This window comes from Haliaeetus albicilla, chromosome 4 (assembly GCF_947461875.1).
Source record: "Haliaeetus albicilla chromosome 4, bHalAlb1.1, whole genome shotgun sequence".
Lineage (NCBI taxonomy): Eukaryota > Metazoa > Chordata > Aves > Accipitriformes > Accipitridae > Haliaeetus > Haliaeetus albicilla.
In genome coordinates, this window is record NC_091486.1 from 31,760,405 (window position 1) to 31,779,087 (window position 18,683).

The following is an 18,683-nucleotide window of genomic DNA, read 5'->3' on the forward strand; positions in this document are numbered from 1 at the left end:
AGAAGGACAGTCCTTAGCACCTGGGTCAGCATCCTTTCAAGCCTGTCTCTTTCCTTTCTCAGACTTCTGTCAAGGGCAGGAACGGTTCTAAGCAGGTATCACAGTAACACTGTGATGTCCAAATGGTGTCACAACAAAACAGTTAAGCACTAGTAAGTCCTGCACCTCATTCTGATATACCACATTGCTGTTTGATCTTGTTGTGCTCTCCTCTTCCTAAGCGGAGATGATGCTATTAATGTAAGCCAGGGAGAGCCTGTGCTTCTCCTGTCAGCTAGCTCACTTCCCTCTTCCAGTCCGAGTGCATGAGCAAAGCCAGGCTGCTACATATGTGGGCTCCACAGGCATCTTTGCTTTCATGCTGGAAAGAGCACTATGTGGTGTGTGATGGATCCTCAGGTCCTCCACACACCTGGTGCTGCAGCCCCCCACTGTAACAGAGTCCTGCAGAGGAATGTTCCAGCCTTTATCAAGGTCAGTTTGAGAGAGGGTCAGAAGAAAGATACTTGACTGGCATCTTCCCCAAATTCCATTAATATTTCATCCAGTTTACAAGTATTCGGTGACAGGACCATATCTTTTGATACAGACATCACAAGAGATTCTGGCTGTATTTCCTATCATTGCTCCACAGACAAGACCACACCCTTGTTACTACAGCAAAGGCTGCTTGCAAACCCTCTTGCTGTACACTCTTCGGATGTTGGGTCTGTCCTATCCAAGCCAAGCTCTTCTTTAACACGAGTTTCACTGTGGCTTCCCCAAAAGATCAGTGAGTGTCACTGTACTAGCTGATGTTCATTCATGCCAATGGTGCCATGGTGACTGACACCACGTGACAGTTACCACCAGAGTTACCATCCCAGAGATGTGTAAGTGTAAAAAATCTGCCAACTCTGTAGACTATAGCTTGGGCTGAGAAGGATCCAAAACAGTTGCTTATATTTAGGTCATTAACACCATCCTGCATTTGAGCAATGGAGATCAATTTTTAAAAAAACGTAAGAAAGTATAGATTTTGGTACCTTCAGAATCAGCCTTTACACAGAGAATATTGTTCAAGCTTAAATACAGCGTAAGTGGCATTACACTGCAGTGAAATGAATCAAAGTGATTCTCATAGCTTCTGGCTCACAAGGGCAGAAGATTCAGGAGAACAGCTGAACAGACAGCTGCAAAATATATGCCCATATTTGCAATAATAAAATAGGTAGTAAGTGGTAACGTTTTGCTGATCTTTTCTTGCACTTCTGAGCAATTCCTTCAGGAATTTTAGCCTTATGTGCTCAAGAATACCAAACACTAGAAATTACTTTTCTTCTTACTAATGCTTCAGGCTGAATTCTAAAGCCATCTCTGCCACCTCCTTGCATTTTCCCATTGCAAAATGTGGTGTCTGGTCTTACTATATTTGTAATGAAACAACCAAGAACTCTGCCATACGAGACACCTGAATCACAATGTTGACAAAAGGCCAGCTCTGCATTAATTACTGCAAATTATTGGAATAAAAAATTGGGCCACAGAAGGGCACACACGTGAGTCCTGTATAGAGCAATGTATCCATGTTGCAACAGACAGGTACCAATACAAAGTAGATATTCTGTAACTGCTGATATATATCTAGGCAGGCACATACACATACCCAGAAATGCTACTTGCACTAAGTTGTTCTGTGACAATTCATAAGCCAAGCCATAATAAGGTATGTATCTGCACCCATTTTTTACTGTCTGCCAAAAGAATCATCACAGCATCATTAAGTTTCACTAGAAAACGCATTAGCTTCCCCTATCCAGCAACCATCTTACTGGAATAAAGTTGTTTTTCTTTTAATGGTGCGTACATCTATTCCATAGCAATATACATACACTCTTACACCAGCAGTCGTCATCTGTACTTAACACAGTTAGTAAACAATTATTTGCTTCCATGTGATATGAACACTACTCCTTCCTTTGATGGCTACTTCGCTTCCATCCATAAAAAGATCTTTGATTCATTACCTCACATTCTACACCTGTGCATTAGAAGTACACACAATACAAATACCCAGACTAATTTTGTGTGGCCTATTAAGATTCATTTACCGAGTCCAGGGGATGGCAGTCAACTACTATAGAGTGGCAATGAGCTTAGGATGAGCGATCCCCAATCTCTTTGCACGGTGGGCAAGTGATTACAAGTCCAGGGACTTGTAAAGTTCTCATTACTGTTCACTTTCTCTTCTCTGTTGTTTGACAAACTTGTATTAAATTGCATTTAAATTCAGTGACGGTATTTCTAATGATATCATGAATTAAACCCAAAAGATTATGTCATACTGTTGGCAAAAACAGAGATAAAGCTACAAGGCAGATCAATCTCCCACCCTCCATCTTTGTTCAGAAGAAATACTAAGGATGAAAAAGTGTTCAAACTTCATGAAGTCATGAAATATCCTACTACAGAAAAGCTAATCAAGTCCTTGCTAAATACTGGACACCAAAAGTTTAGTTAACTTGGAGTATTCCAAGAACACATTCTAGTCAGTTCAGTAGTAGTTCAGTGGGTGGAAACTACAAATATTATAAAATGCATTATGAAATAATGATACTTTAAGTAAAATAAATTTGAAAGTAAGTACAATTAATAAAAAAAATAAACAGCATTCTAAACACTGAAAAACATCCCCAAAACACATGCAACAGTACATTTCTTAAACAAAACCTAGGAGTTCAGATTCAAAAAATGTCAAATTTCTGGAAGGGAATCTTGTTGCACAGTACCAGGCCTTTCCATGAATAGGTATTTACATGATATAAAGAGCTGTTTCCTAGCAAACAGCCAATTGACTTAGGCACAACCTCTGAAAATTCCTCCCATCCTCTTTACCATACTGATTAGTAGCCAAACATTTATTTTCAAAGCCTGAGCCTCTCTAAAGCTGCATGACTCTTGCCATTTGAAGCAGAGTACCAGTAATCTGAAGCCAACAGTTTCCCACCTCAATTGGTATACATACCATCATGTGTTTGAACTACATATCCATTTGGTTTTGTGTCTCTGCTGAGGTACATGGTCTGATTTGACCTGAACAACTATCAAGTATATCGCTGAAAGGATGTCAGTGGTCAAATGCACATTTAATTCAAAACTGAGGTGACAGTGCTTCCCATTGCTCTTCTTTGTGACCCATACAATTTATACCACCTTTTTACCTAAGAAACACTCACCAATGGCACTGAAACTCTACTCCACATTAAGAAGATATACTGAACTAAAAAAAAAAATACTAAAATGCTGAAATATAAGCCAGAAAGTCTTCCAACAATTTTTCATTTCAGAGTAGGAAATTATCAATTCATTAAAATAAGAGCTTCCAAAAGAATGAGGAGTCTTGTCCTATATATCCATCCAATAAATGTTTATTTAACCAAAATTAAACAGCTCAAATGGAAGAGACTGAAAAAACTCATCCCAGCATCCCAGTGACAAGGGAATATCTCCAGCCTACAGATACTGAAGATTCAGTGCCTGTTCCAAACCAGCCTTCTGCTACACTGGAAGCGTGCTTTAACCCCTGGGCCATTCTTAAGAGGAGAAGGGGAATTTCTCTAAATATTTTTCATCTTCCCCTCAAACCCACCTATTAGTTTCCTAGAATCAGTTAAGAGCCAGCAAAGGCATTTCCCCGCTCCAGAGGTCCAAAGGCAAGAATCCCAGCACCACTCCATCAATATCACAACTGCCAGTGGCTGCTCAGGATAAAGTGGCAACTTGGTCGGATCCTGATGCTCTCTACGGACTGCACCCAGGGGCTCTATAGCCTCCCCACTCTGTAACAGAATCACTGCTGAGAGCCTAGAGCCTATGTTCTGCTGGCTGGCATCCTAGATGAGCACCTGAAGAGCATCACTCTGATTCAGCATAAACTGAAGATGTCCAAAATTCACATGTTTACTACATGTATCTCACTAGTAGAGCTGAACCCGATTCAGAATAGCTGGATTCAGCTACATGGCCAGTAAAATGGTCCTCTCTGATATGCAGGAGGGAGGGATGGGGATTCTGGAAAGAAAATTTCAGGCTGAGAAAACTCACTTTCTACAGCAATGCTTGCCAAAATAAACATTAGTGTCTTGCTCTTCCTGAAGCGCCTGAAGGAATCTTGCCAAACATACTGATAAAGAGCAGTGAAGTAGTAAAAGATGATCTACTCAAATTCTACATTTGCATGAACCCCCCTGCAAAACCAAAAAAAAAAAAAAAAAAAAAAAGGTTAACTTTCAGTTTTTACAAACTAGGTGTTATCTTCCAAGTCATTCTTGCCAGGGGCTTGAGTCATTAAAAGTCATTTACGTTGGCTCCTATTTCAGCTCAGAATGACATGCCAAGAGACAGTGTCAGTTAATTTGCTTCTGTGGTTGCCCAAATGCAGACTGCTAAAAGAGTATGGTGTGAGAACGCTAACAGCAAAGCATGTAATGTAGTAGTATACCTTGCCTCAATCACAGTGGTTTCTCTAAACAGTAAGAGCAGAGGGACAAAAGTAAATGTCAAGAAGTGTTCAAATTCACACTTGTTTTAGGTGTTAAGAAAAAACTACCACAAGGAATCAAACTTCTACCAGCAGACTGGTACAGTGCAATTGTTACAGTAAATTCTCATAATCTTGGAATAAATCTCAAGTTCAAAGAAAGTCCTGGAGCTATTCACACTTCAGCCTTCTTTCTCTTAAGTGGTGTAAGTCCACGCTGCCTTTCTTTCTTGCTCAGACATCTTTAAAGAGCCAGTTTACCATTGCTAGATATGCAGGGCTGATTTCTTAGCAAATACAGGTTGGAACAACTCCTTTGAATTCCAGGAGCTACACAGACTTGAACCAGCTGCTTGCTGGTCCCACAGGACAGGACAGCAGAGCCCCCCCCACCGGCTGCAGACAGAGAGGAAGAGCCCCTGGGCAGTGGCATTTCGAACATAGTCACCAGAGCTTCCCTGACTGAGCACACAGGGAAGCACCAGACTCATGAAGACCAATTGGCAAGTTTATGGTGAGCTTGGGGAAGGGAAGAACTTGACCAGAGCTCTGAAAGAGCTCCCTGAAGTAAAGTGCTTTTGATGAAAACCAATAAAGCCAGATACTCAACTGAAGGCAAGACAGACCTAAAGAAACCTTAATGCAGCTAGGCCTCAGGTGACTAATGTACGTTCAAAGCATATGTAAGCATGAGTCAGTGAGGTTATGCATATGCTTGAAGGTAAGTACTTGATTTAAATGTGCCAGAGCAGTCTGAACCTTCCAAAATTGAACACTGAAATTAAATGCAGCCTTTCATTTCCTAAGACCAAGTCACCCCATATAGGTCCTTTGAAGAAGATGTAGGTTTTTCCTTCAACAGTATATATATATATACACACACATATATAAAAAATTTAAAATATGTACACACACGCATACAAATGTATGTAAATAAAAACTCCACAAAAATTCTTACAAGCTCCTCTATTAGAAGTACCTGATGTATACCCACGATAAACAAATACAGGCCCAGCAGTATTCCCATGTTGACAGTACCCATAGAGTCATATACTACACTGGAAGCAATACCACTGACATTTTGGTATTCCCAGATTTACAACAAATGCTAGTCTTCCTCTCTCCCCCCCATCTTCCTACCCCCAAGGACAACACTGATTTTTCTATGTTAACAAAAGGCATTCCTGGAAACAACTACAAAAGCATACAAATAAGTTAACCTATAATTACTTATTGTTCATACAGTCCTTCAACTTAATTGCTATCATACATTAAAATAAGTGACTATTACAGTACTTACTGGACCTTGAACTGCACTTTTTTTGGAGCAAAAACCCAAGAAACCAATTATTCTTTTCAGCTGAAACCCACACTACCCAGCTACATCAAAATTAATTGTAAAAGTACAGTCCACCAATGCAGACTGTGTACTCCCCAAAATATGCAAAGGCACCTTAACCAGTCTCCCCTCCCACACCCATCCCAATAGTCAGGAGACAATGCCAGAAAACTTTTCTGCTTCTGGTCAATAGCATATGAAGTGTTGCCTGACATGCATGAACTGAGGCCCTTATTTAGCCAGGCATTTAATGGTTGGGTGTTTTTTTTCCAAAAATTGCAGATTTCTTAACTTGGCAAGGGCAATCCTGATAAAGAAAGCTGTTTGACTAGCCATGGAAATGAACACGACATGTGGACAGCAAATGGAGTAATTCTATTGACAGAATAAAAAGAAGGTATTTTGTTCCTCTGTTGAGGAAAAGAAAATAAATGTATGTTTTATTTTGAAGGTACTTTTCTCAAAGACAGGTAAGATGAGTTACACTGTACAGCACAGATACATACTCTAGAGCATTTGTCAGCTCATCTGTTTTTGCCCATTCACTGGAGGCAATCTTTGGCATGCCACAATCCATGAATTGATAAAATCTGTGGTACATTAGATAGACCTCTACTTTGCATCTGTCCAGAATTTTTGCAAAGGAATATTTAACATAGCTTTGCAGGATAAAGTAACATACTATTTGCTTCACAGAATCTAGTGTCAAAAGCATCAAATTAAGCTCTCGTTTGCAGTTACCAGCAATGCCCTACCTATTGAAACTGTTGGTGTGCTAAAGGATGCCATACTCACTTCTCTTGGGCAAACATGGATATCAGCACATTTCAGGTAAGTGCACAGAAAAGCATGTTTTGTGTGGGAACTTCAAAATTACCCTAACTGCTAAATCTGTATTCTCACTGCTGTTAATTAGCAACATTACAATAGCACTTACAATCTCCCATATATAGCATGTATGCACTATCAAGGAAATGGTGCCAGTTAACAGAGTTACCACACTAAGCAAGCCAAATTCTCAGTATCTTAACCTGCTCTAACCATCCTGCAAGCAGTAAGAACTGGCAGACAATTAACTGGGTTAGCTAGGAATTTTCCAATCAAAGAGGGGGTTTTGTTGGGGTGGGTGGAGATAGGTTTCAGTTATGAAGTTTCTCAAACGTCTGCTGAACAAGGCTTCTCCAAAAAACTAATTGAATTCCCTATGAGCCAGTTATCATTCCCCAGAGAGCCCAAATAACAGCAAAACTTGGGATAAGCGAAGTTCAACTTACCAAAGCAGGAAGTTACTGTGGCTTGTGCAGTCTCAGAAGAGCTGACCACAGTGTTTATTGTCAAGTAAGGCTCTGTATCAGTCATGCCCTTCCTTCACTCTTCTAGAGCCACCCCAAGTAAAGGCAAAGGTGATTCTTGAACAGCTAGCCCTTCTTTAAGTGTCTGACTATATTTTCATGAAGCCATGCACAAAGTTATCATTTTCATTCACAAAGAGCAGTTCTGGCAGTCACTTGTACACATTTCTTACTGTAGACAAAACCACGCAGTCGTAACTGCCACAAATTCACATCTCCGATTTAGCCACATACCAAAACACACAGGGCTGGCTCTGCAGGCAGCAGATGTGAGCTACGACTAGATTCTGCGGTTAACAGAGCTCTATTGCTGGCATCCACAGAACCAAGGATTTTGGCTGAAGAGAGCTGGCTCTATAGTTGCTCAACATTTGGACTCTCTACTCCAACAATGAAAAAAAAAAAAAGAAAAAGACCTATGTATGAGAAGCAATTTACACAGAACGAGATTCAGCTCTACTGGCTGTCTTCCTTAAATATGCAGAGTTCCCAACAATATTGACACAGGTAGAGCCATTCCAAGAGCTGAACTTTATCCATCATTATTTTTCCAGGGGTTCTGCTCATTAACTGAGACCAGACAGTCTAGCCACCTTGTTCACAATCACAGCACAGCAAACAGGGAATGCTTTGGCTCTCTTTAAACTGCCTGAACCTTGCAGTTGGAGGAAAAACACAAGAACTCTTTCACCACTTTATCCCCACATACACCCTGCTTTTGGACAGGGCACAAGTTACTGCCTTGGTTCTCCATTCTAGCAGAACACACACTCCATCCTACCGCCCTCAGAGAAGGTTTCTGTTCCTCTGCTGCTGAGGATAAAGATATCCACAATTCTTCCAACCTACTCCGAGTGCATGCTCCCTAGAGAGAAAAAAAACGCAAGCTATCACTGGCGAAGAAAAACTACTTGCTCTGATCATGAATCTTTACAGCATGAACCGTTTCAGAACATACTGGAGGGGGGCAATTCTATCCTGCCTTCACTGTAGCCTGCTTTTTTATGAATATGTTCACTCTTCCCCATTATTCAAGGAAACCTTCATTCAAATCAGTGCTTCAGTATTGAAAAGCCATGAGAAATTGCATAACATCTTTTATGAAGACACTGAAGTTTCAGTTTCACTGTGCTTACTGCGTGACCAACCAAATCCCATGTTATCTCTCTCCTGGAATTGGATAGCATTGACTGACAGATCCAGTAAGAGATTTGAAGATGGCCACCTCAAACTCTTACATTCAGACCAGTCACACTGCTATACATTCACCAAAGCCTCTGTGATGCTTTTCACCATGAGGAACAAATGCTTATCCATCTTAATATTAACAGAAGTAGAATAAAGAACGGCCAGCTGTAACAACAGGGAAGTCCAAACATCCTAAAAATAAAGAATCTCTTCAAGAACTCAAGAGTTTCCTTTAACCTTGATGATTTCCTCAGAAAATTCTGTGAAAGCTCAACCTGCTTTCAGTTTCAGACTTTGATATTGATCAAAGTGGTCAGTGAAATCTAATCTGAATTATTTCTTGAGTTCTTTGCGTCAGAGCTGCCAGTTATTTTTCATTGACAGTAGCATACATGATCAAAAATTAAGTGTTGGGGGAAGAACAGGCACACTGACAGTAAAGTAATTCACTAAAATTTTTTTCAGAAATGAACTAAGATTTCACTCCTACTTCAGATGTTTTCTTCTTTTCATTTTTCAGTTTCCTAGGATAATGACATAATCCTAATTCTTAATGTTTTAATTCTGAAAGCATTTTATCTGTCCAGTCTCATCATAAGTGCAGACAATTCCATCTCAGAAGACTTGTAGAGTTGATTATTTTAAGGCACAAAATTACATATTTATACAGACAATAACAAGATGCATCCATAGGTAATTACAGAACTACTCATTTCTGAGATAATTTGCCCAGTCTGAACATCAGACCTTTCTTCAGAATTGCTCTTGCAGGACAGAGTCAGCTTGAACATGCAGCCCCTATTCAGAAAAGCACTTAAGTGCTACTGAATTCCATGAAACTTAAACAAATGTTTTGAGACATTATTCAGAGAAAAATGAACTTCAGCACATACTTAGGGTCATTTGAACCATTTTAGAAGTGCCCATGATACTAATGAAAATGTCACGTCTGCACATGCAAGAAAACATTTTTAATCAAGAAAACTGCTCTTAAGATCTTACAATAAGATTTTGTTCTTCTGATAATTCTTTTTTTAGTACTACATTAAAAAGTAAGCAAGCATACTGAGTCTGACTGGGATGGAGTTAACTTTCTTCATAGCAGCCCATGTGGTGCCATGTTTTGGATCTGTGGGTGCAACAGTACTGATAACACACCAGTGTTTTGGCTGTTGCTGAGCTGTGCTTGCACAGTGTCAAGGCTTTCTCTTTTTCCTCCCACTACACCCCCACAGCCAGTAGGCTGAGAGTGGGCAAGAGGCTGCAAGAGGACACAGCTGAGAGCTGACCCAGACTGGCCAAAGGGATATTCCATACCACGTATCCCCATGCTCAGCAACAAAAACTGGGGTAGAGGAAGAAAAAGATGGGGGTTTCTGCTTCCAAGGTACCTGTTGTTTGGAGACTGGCTGGCTATCGGTCTGCCTGTGGGAGGTGGTGTGCCACCTCCTTTGCTTTGCTTGTTTTTTTCTCCCCTCTTTCCTTCACCTATTGAACTGTTTTTTATCAAAACTCAAGAGTTTTCTTCATTTTGTTCTTCCTATTTTCTCCCCACTGTGAGGAGCTGGTGAGGTGAGTGAGCGAGCAGCTGTGTGGGTGCTCGGCTGCTGGCCAGGGTAAACCCACCACAGCAAGTCACATAGAAAACCCATTCCAGATTCGTGTACTATACTCTTCTCAGATTCCGAAGCAGAACTTGCCCCAATATTCAGTGTCTACAATATTGTATTATTTCTGTAGGTATTTGTATGGCACTTTACATCCAAATATCTGAGCTGAGTATAATCCTCAGCAAACTCTGCAGTCTGGGGAAGCATTTATTATTATCATTTTACTGACAGGTAGAGATGTGGAGAAAGACTACGGGAAAAGATTTTCAGAGTTGATTAAAAATTTTGGCCTCATTGCCAGGAAGAACATTTACACACACCAGCCATCTTTTAACAGCAACCTGAAGGTTTCTCAGAGCTGAAAAAACAGCCCTTTACCAGTCTGAGGGCTTTACTGACCTCCCTAATACTGCCCCTCCAAGTACATGATCTGATTCACAAATTTGTACCTTCACTAACAAGCCAGCAACAATTTCCTTATTTTCAGAGCCACAAGACATTATTCTTATGTGGAAGATCAGGTACAGTGCAAAATTAGCATCTTTTCACTGAAATCATCAAACACCAGCACTGCTCTTCTGAGAAATCCCTGTGCTGTGTAACATTGCGGACAAGGGTGGATACGTTTCCAAGGTATCTTGCTCTCTAGGCAGGCCATCTGTTTCTGACAGCTCAAGGTCTGGTCAGGAACTGACCTGATGATTCACTTAGCTGTAGTAAATAGAGCTCTTAGTCAGACAAGTAATATTTCATCATGTACTTGGCCACGCTTCGGATCAGCAGATGTGCAAGAATCACTTTGGGCATCCATATCTTTTTTTGTTCTTCCCTTTGAGGAAGTCACACAGCTCACTAGTACTGAGCTTAGCATGCTAAACTACTAACTAACAGATTGATTACATTCAGCCCCTCCCTGTAAGCCTTCCACCACCAAAAGCTTTGGAATTTTGCCACGTAGCAGCTCTGTGTAAAACAAGTTTCAAGCAAAAAGGAAATCCTTAAGAAACAGTATAACTGCCATCCACCAAAGAAACAGGGGACATGCAATGAATAACGTGCAAATGAGTCCTCCTTCTGCCTATTTACTATAATGTCTGAGCATTTCACATACCTCAATACATAATCTATTTACTATCCCAACACCCATGCTCAAGTGCAGGAGTATTGTTATCTCATTTTACAGATTTAAAATTGAGGTATTAAGTGATTCACTGAAGACTTCTCAGGAAGCTATTCACAGGGAACACAATCCAGATGTCCTAAGCTGCAAGTAAACTGGAGAACCTTAAAGACATTTGAAAAAATGGTCATCCCCATTAGAATTACACAGAATGCTGATGTCATTAGCCCACTTGTTAGACTCAGGCTTGGAACAGACTGAGCTTATGCTTTTGTAACATGCTGGACAGAGAGAAACTGCCTACCTTCAGACACAACAGCAAAAGGAATTGATGTGTTTAAACAAGTATTTTCTTCAAAACAAGTGACAAAAAACATTGGGTTCAGACCACCTCTGAACTGAGGCAATTGCAGAAACCCCATTTCTCAGTTTTGTAGGCTTATCTCATTCTTTTTTTTTTTTTAGTACTATGAAGCTGCCCTTTCCCACCCACCATCCTCTGAACATCACCTTGGACTATACTTAGGGTGAGATGATTTCAGAATACCAGTTCAGCAGAACTTTCAGTTGCAAACCATGATACATCTTCACAGCGGTTCAAACAACTAAAGAAACGATGAGGAGAAGCAGTAGGACAATATAGTATGAGCTGATCAACTTAATGACACAGAGAAAGAAGATAAAGGAAAGAAATTTATGTGGAGTGGTAAACAATAGACTCTACAGACAAAACATGAACCAAAGCAGCTTCCAAGATGTTCCAATAAATAGGTTGAACTGCCCTGCTGAAAGAAGCCCCCAAAGTTCCTGGCTTCTTGTTCCTGCACTGATAGAACTATAAATAAAGTACCTTTCTATTTGTTAGGCATCACACACGTGCAATGTGAAAGTGGGCACACTTACCCACTAGTCTGTGTCTTTGTAAGAAGTCAAAGATACATAGTAAGGAATTTAGAAAGCACCATTTTACTTATCGTTGCATTTGCCTTTTTTTTTTTTCTCCTGTGATCGCTATGGCATGTGGCACTGTGAACATCTTTAGCAGGATAGCTCAAGAAACCTGATGAACTCAGTTGTAAAGTATAGGTTGAAAGTGTGACTTGCAAGTTTCTGAACTTACCCAGCCACATGCCAGTCACAATGATTAGCAAAGAGAGATGTAAAAGGTATCTTACCACTGAGAATTACTCCAGTTTCTGTTCTTATTCTTCTATGTTTTCCAATAGACTGTATCTCCTGCAAAACCAGCTAGAAGTTAAAAAGAAAGTAATTAGTTAACTTACTCTTGATTTACCTCACTGCTCTCTCCTTACAGCAGACTTTTGTGAAAAAACATCCCTCATCCCCTTACTACTTCGGTCAACATGCGGGGGTGCTGACAGATGCCCTTACCAGTTTTTACAGGGCTTATCTTCACTGCCATGCAAGCTTAGGCAATTACCTAAGCCTTTTTGTTAGCCCTGTTCCTGACCACACATACAATTCCCCCAGCTAAAACAAACCCATTTTTAAAACTAACACATATTTTAAACCCAAACTAGCCAGCACATTGGGATGTGCAGAAAGATAAGCCTAAATGATGCGAACCATTCTATCCATTAATGCAAGAGGACCATAGGTGCAAGTTACAGTAACTCCCTAGTTACTAATCAAATCCCCCTGAGCAGCACCAGTGCAGTTTCAGTGTGGTCATACTCCAACAAGCAATATTATCTCAAGAATTCTAACTCAGCTGAAACAAAAGGGAAGCCCAAAGACTGACACCAGTACTTTGCCCACAGTACAAGGCGTTTACCGATTTGCATATAAATTTCAGAGGAATTCTCCCCAAAGTTAAAGATGTACAACCACATGGACAGCTGAGTGCCTGTTTATGTCCATACACAGATGAATGGAAACCGATTTCCCAATTTCATTAGCAGGAGGAGGTCGGGGGGAAGTAAGAGGTAAGTTTTGTACTCTCTTCCACAGTTGCAGGGAGAAGGCAGTCATGAACTGGTCTATGATTTAACCATGCATGCCAGACAGGAATTATTCCTTTCTAGTTGCTACTTAAGCGAGTTGCACACTGGTCCTTGTTTGCTTTGGAATAAGATCTGTTCAGCAGTACCTCAGCTAACCCTAAAAGTATTACATGACATTTCTGAACATCCTGACTGCTGAAATCAGTCTACTAAACCACTACTACTGGATTGTCTTTGCAGACTTATTTTTCATTCTGTATTACAAAATACTCACTCTCTGTAATAGACCAAAAGTGTGTGACTGCTGTCCTGTTTCATCCATTTTATCCTTACTGAAGCTATGTATTTTGCCAAAGCTAAAGTGAAGTTTTAGAGTGCAAAAGTCCTGTCAGAGTCACAGGTTTTATTTTCAAACAAGGCAGAAAGCTGTTAATTGCGTCCACATCTCAAGCAGCCAGGTGTTCCTGGAGCACTTCACCTAGCAAAGGCTCCCACAACAAAGGCTCTCACAGCTTAGGTCCCAAGGTCCATTGCAATCTAAACACACATTTCTGCATGGCTTGCTGAGTCACAGTTATGTTCAAAATCAAAGGAATGAATGGAGTAATTTAAAATGCGATGCTTCGATGAAGAAATACAAGTACTCACACATGTCGCATTGTTAAAGAGCACTTCTGGGTGCTGGAATCTACACAACACGCACACATCCATCAGATGAATAGAGGGGCTGGAAACCTGGTGAGGGAAGCATATCAACTTCCTTGTCTTTGGGCAGACTACCTTAATCAGGAGCTCAGGAAGAGGCCCATGCTACGACCCTACCAGTACTTTGTTCTTCAGTACAAGCAAGGACAAGACTTGGCTATTTATTCCCTTCAAAGGGACACAAGGAAGGGCTGAGAATGAGGGAGACACTGTGCATCCCTTTTGTCTAGTGGGCACCTGAATTGAGACCAAGAAATACAGCAACATTCCTGATAGTTACTGCATTTCTTACACCAATATATGGACGTCTAACTCCTTCCAGTAATGTCTGTAGTCTGCAGGTGGTATTTTTAGGATTTAAACAGAACAAATCAATCATGCACATTATTGTATTGAGGCACCACAGTGATTCTGCTTTTTTCCTGCATAACACACCACCTGCCAAACCCCAGTTTTGATCATCTTCAACCCAAGTTGCAGGAGAGATTCCTCTCCAACTTCAGTGGAAAATTAAAATCTGAAAAATCAAATGGGAAGAATTTTACAACTTCACCTCCTCCCCCCCAGTGAGTTCTTTTCACAATTTTTGTCCTTTTGAACATGAAATATTGAAGACCAAAGTGACAAGTAATCTCAGAATCCCATTTCTTGATGTGGTCTCCAATATGATATACGGTCACTGGTGTAAAATTATTCAAGTTAGAATTGTAATTCTTGTACTTTGAGGGCTGCTACTATTAAAGACTATTTTATAAGACAAAGGAACACAAGCAAAAAATTGAAGTAAAAAGTTTTCATTTTGCATCACTGTAAAGTAAAAAAGCAGATAACCAAGACAGCTATATGTAATATGGTAATTTACATATGGTAATATGTAAAATAAAAAAAAGTTTTATTGTATGTTGTAAAGGTTTGTTCTTTCCAAACAACACTAGATCTATCAAGCTTGACCAAATAAGATGTAATATCTTGAAAAAAATAAATGGATTCTTATGGGACATCTCTCCATAATTTGATTACCTTCCTAACTCACCATTTTGTCTTTACTCAATGTTCCATGGCATATTATCAAAGAAAACATCAAGCAGGAAATAATGACTCAAGGGAGGAGAAAGGAAATCAAGAGTAAAGGTACAACAATTAAAAGGAAACTTGTTTCATTTCTGTATTATCAAAGAAAATACTGTTGCTTAATGTCTGCAAATGTTTAAGATAATTTCCCATCATAATGAAAGGTCAATTCTTAAAGTGATTCTTATTTTCAAACAAAAAAGTCCCTGAAATAGAAAAACATGCTGTGACTCTGCAGATAAGAATACAGACTTTAGAAACAGTGGCCCATATGCCTCTGTAGCAGATCCATGGCCGATGAAGACCACGTGTGTGGAGGTGACATGAAACATCCTCTCAGAACCTTCAACTCATTGTCCCCCACTGCAGGGTATGAAGAGAAAAGAAACAGAGCTTCAGATATCACATCACCAAACCTCACATCAAACAGAACTCAGTGACAAACAACTGCACCAAAACTAACATAAGCCAAAAAAAGCAGCAAGTATCAGTGCTCATCACAGCTCTACAGCCCTGGAGAACATACAAAAAAACCAAGCACTTAAATCCCTCCCCATCTTGAACTTTGACCTTTTTAACAGTTCCCTAATCCTAATATTAATGTGACACACAACACATGCAAGCACCAAAACCAGATACTAAGGTTAAATCTTGATCACAAACAGCTATTCATAGAGATACAGGCCTTAATGAATCTAAAGAGCAGAATCAAAGCATACCATGAGCTATATAACACTCTGGACAGGAGTCCTTATCCTATATGAACCTTCTTTACTCTTTGGAGGAGTAAAACAAGCTCTTTGATCACTTCTTTTCTGATGCCCTGACCCAACCTTAACCTAGGTTTCACAATACACCTGTCACACAGAAAGCACTCAAAAAACTAAACACTGCATTCTGCTAATTCCATTGTAGACCTATGAGCCTTCCAGATCCTAACAGTAAACATAACCTTCAATCCCTCCATTCCTGAGTACATATCCTAAACACAGTCCAAAATACAATGTTAAGTATAGCCCAGTGACAAAGATTAGCAGTGAAATTAACTGGAAGTTATTTGACTGTGTCTAAATCAACTCTTGCCTTGTGGAAGCCAGCAGTAAATAAAGTCCTCTAGCCCTAAATCAAAACCCAGCTTAAAACATAGCTATCATCCAACACAACAACAAATTGAAGCAAAAGCCAAATTGAAGAGATCCTGCCTGCAGTAGCCTGCACACAAGGAGAGAGATATTGCAGGGCTGAACATTAAACTGAACTCAGCACTACATGTTGATAAGCTCAACAGAAGAGTACCATAAGGAGGAATGGAAGACTTCAGTTCTGCTAGCTTGCAGGGTACAATGCTCACATTTAACTCTGATGTCTCTACCTGTCACCTCTACATTTAATGTTAAGAATAGTTTGTTTGGGTTTTGGTTTTTGGTTTGGTTGGTTTTTGTTTTTTCCAAAAATTAAAAGATAGGTTTATTGCTGGAATCAGAGGCATGCCAAGCTGGGATGAATGCTGGTAACACAGGGATACAATGGACTACAGCTAGTTTTCATTCCAATATATTTCTCTGGTAAGGCCATTGATGGAATATCTGGTGTGAGAAGCAAGTCGAAAAAAGGCAGGGAATCTTCTATCAAACGCTGACATGACCAAGTGCAGAGGCTATTTGGAGTCTGCTGGTATACACACAAAAAAGTGAGATTTTGTTGAGTGTTTTGGCACTTGGATTTTTGGACCTTTTTTGTTTTTTTATTTTGGCCTAGCTAGTGAGTCAATCACACTTCCCTAATTGCCAATGCAGTTATTTAGCACATGGAAAGCAAATTGGTGTCTTTGACACTTAGTCAAACCTTAAGACATTTAGTCTCAACCTTACGCCCAACACAGACTGTAAGCTCTGATGTAGTCAAAGTAAATAAGGGGTGCTCCTCGTCTGTCACTGCTACACTTCAAGACAGTTGCAAGATTCCTGTTTTGCATCTCAGTACTCACTCAATTAACAACAACACCCTCCAAAGCTGAACTCTGCCTGCATTTACAACTAACCCAGGATGTTCCCTTTTGTGCACTGCAGTTTCTAACTCCAGCCAGGGAATGCAGTGTTAAGGATACTCAGCAGGATCCAGCCTTCCGAGAACAATTCATATTGACATTTACAATGTGTGCTTCTTATTACAACAAAAGATGCATACGACTATAAAGCAGCATAAGCTCCCTGACTAAAACTACCCTCATCTAATATTTGCCAAAGATTTTATAGCAAAAGAATCTGTTGACTTTAGGATTGGGAAACCAAATAGAAGCTTCAGGATTGGACCAGCTCTCATCCTATGCCAGACTTCTGTCCAGTGACACAAGTGGAATAATAAAACCACACTAGGGCAAAGGAGAGGATCTATGTTCAACTTGTCCAGGAGAGAATTACAGTAAGTGCAGAACAGCTGCAATGAGGAAGAAAACCTGTAAATGCTGTGTGGTCTTGTCAAGGAGAAAAATTGTTCTTGAAGGCTCTCATAGCAGAGAGCCAGCAATGCAATCAGACATACAACTGGCACCACTTCAGCTTCAGCCAGCATGAAATAGCATGGTTTAAAAAACAAACCAACCCTGGTGTTTACTATGATCTATATGTCTTAAAGGACTTGAATATCCAGTCCTTCTAGCCTATGAAGCTCTTCCTAGTTGCGTGGGAACTCTGGAGTGAGCTAGAGCATCAAGATGGGCCTCAGACTCTTTACAGATACAGTTTTTAAAACAAGTCCACATGTAGAGTCTGTAAGCACCTTTGTTCTCCTAACAGTGATCTGTCATTATTTCAGTCTGTTACTCCCTAACTTAACTCCAGTCAACATTTTCCTCCCAAAGCATTAAGGGCCTAATCCAATTCCTACTGACAGAACTGGAGCTGGAATGGACCTGTAACACACACATACATGAGCCATATGGCACTGGAAATTCCACACCACACAGTTAAACACCTAGTATCTCACTGGATGACAAACCTCTCTTAGAAGTGCACTGTCAGAAGAACTGGACCGACTGAAAACCCAAAACAGTTAGAGGACTGAGCTGGGAGCCCCACTAAAGCACTAGCTCTCAATAAGAATAAGGCAATGCTTCGAACTTCTACTTCCTACAAGAATTGCTGTCTGCTTCCTACACTTTCCATACTTCTGATAGATGGGGATAGTTTTTTCCACAGCTGGGAATGTTTTACTTGAATGTGTTTATTTTTCCTTAATCTCTGGCTGACTCATAGATATCTCCATTTATTTTAGTTTTCTCCACTCTCAGAAACAGTAAAGAGGGTTTCTGTAACCAACTCTAGGTACACTGTTAATGACCCTAGTAGTTTTATGGAAAGCTCTCTGTTCACCAAGAAACTCATCCACATGTTCCCAGAGAAGCCTTATTTTTGGAATTAACTTCATTAAAAGAAACTTATACTAACTTGTAACATATCAATAGAATGACTGTCTGAGTTGATATCTATTTCAGCCCTGAAGGTGATAAAAAAATTAAACTTTTCATTTTGCAGAATTCTTCTGTGGAGCAGGGATGACAACAGAATAGCTACCCAGGCACCTATGCTGTATCAGTTCTCAGAGTGTCTGTATACTTTGTCAAGATCAGCTAAACGGATTTAAGATGAGAATTTTCCCTGAAACACATGAGCCCACGTGCCAAAATTATTCCCTTAAGGGCAGGAGAGGACTTCTGAAGCTACATTTGGAAATATTCACAAAATGACATGAGATCCTCAGCCAAATGGTTATGACAGTTTTTCATTATTATCATTACTAAAGAAAATATTCCCTAA

At 40.1% G+C, this 18,683-nt stretch overlaps 1 protein-coding gene across 6 annotated transcripts in view; it reads right to left on the reverse strand.

Moving 5' to 3' along the window:
• The window catches only part of SPATS2L (spermatogenesis associated serine rich 2 like), an 88,140-nt gene that overhangs the window by 53,598 nt on the left and 15,859 nt on the right, over window positions 1–18,683 (reverse strand). For 5 of the 6 annotated variants that reach the window (XM_069781771.1, XM_069781766.1, XM_069781767.1 and 2 more), the window contains one exon: window positions 12,304–12,376. The exons of the other annotated variant lie outside the window; for it this stretch is intronic. The gene's annotated coding sequence lies outside the window, so the exon portion shown is untranslated. The remainder of the gene's footprint in view (window positions 1–12,303; window positions 12,377–18,683) is intronic. 6 annotated transcript variants of the gene reach the window in all.